Here is a 1,452-nt window from a genome sequence, read left to right on the forward strand (position 1 = left end):
ATGGAGAAAACCCTGAGCTGTCTTTCAGAAAGAACAAAAAAAATAATAATCAGGATTTAGGAAAAGCTACTGTCTTTCATTAATAAAAGCAAAATAGCTTCTTGTTAAAAGAAGTACAGGAAGAATTCTAAAATAGAAACCTCGCCTAGCTGCTAGAAAAGCATGAGGATGATTTCCTACCGACTGCAGGGGGGAAGGCTACGGCCTTGCTAAGCACACACAGCACACCAGTCATTTTATTTTCTTTTTGGACACTTAAGGCTTACCATGCAGAAGGGCGAGAGCCATCAATGATCTATTCAGGCCTGCCTAAATCTCCTAAGCTCTAGATTTAACAACTGAAGTTTCTAGGAATCAGTACTGTGGATAATGACAGTGCTGCTCAAACGGGCAAGAACTGCAACATGCACACTGAGAAATTCTGCTACTCTACAGTTTTCAGTGATAATTTTAATCTGCTGCTCAAATAAACACCATCAGAGTTCTTCAGCTGGAAATTCTGGAGGACAAACCTTTCTATGGTTTAAGTATCTTCCAGAATAGGAAGGTCAGACTGTTTGTTGTTGTTTTTTTTTCAATTATCCTGCAGTAGAGCTTTCGAAGTGATGGTTAATAGTTCTGAAAAGCGTTTGGATCTGTCATACATGGGTATGACTTGTCATCAGGCCTGTTCCTGAGGATGTTAATTTCAGGTGCAGTGCACAACTGGCAAGGTCTATCAGAAAGCTTCAGTGTTGGCATAAAGCAAAGGAAAGGTCCTATGTGCCCCTCCCCGCTCTGTGGGAGTGAACACAGTTTCTGTAAATACCATGAAATTCCAGCAGCTGTCTTTCCTCTAATGCAGCAAGTCTTCCTAGGCACTTTTACAACCAGGTACCTCTCTTCTCTGTTCCTTACAACACCTGCTCTCACCACTCTCCATTACCAGTATTTCGCTCCTGTCTCTTCCCATGTGGCTTTGTCAGGTTCCGAGTTAAATAACAGGAAACCTCTACACATTTCAACACTCCTGACTTGGCCAGGGCTGGCACGCAAGCTCCGACAGATTTGATGCAGGGCTTGCTGCTATGCTTCTGCTCCCCGCAGGGACGAGCAGAGTACCGAGGCTCCCGGCCCAGAAAGAACGGCAGAGACAAGCAGCTGGGCCCCGTCGGTCCGGCTGCTCAGCCCAGAGACCCCGGGCAGGGCCGGGGAGCTGGCAGAGCAGCACCCGAGGGGCGGCAGGGACCTGTCAGAGGAACAGCTCAGCAGAACAGGCAGGTGCCAGAAGCGTCGTTTGTCGGGAACACGGGTGAGCCTGGCAGCGGGCGGAGGGAATCCACATCCCCAGCCCGGACCCCTGAGCCCGCCCGCAGGCTCAGCCCCGTCCCCCTCCCCAACACCGACGTTTCGGGCAGCGCTTCCACCCGAACGGGCAGCGGCGGGGGCCGGGCGGGGGGGGGGTCTGGGTGA

Source organism: Chaetura pelagica, unplaced genomic scaffold (assembly GCF_000747805.2).
Source record: "Chaetura pelagica isolate M959 unplaced genomic scaffold, ChaPel_1.0 scaffold94, whole genome shotgun sequence".
Classification (NCBI taxonomy): domain Eukaryota; kingdom Metazoa; phylum Chordata; class Aves; order Apodiformes; family Apodidae; genus Chaetura; species Chaetura pelagica.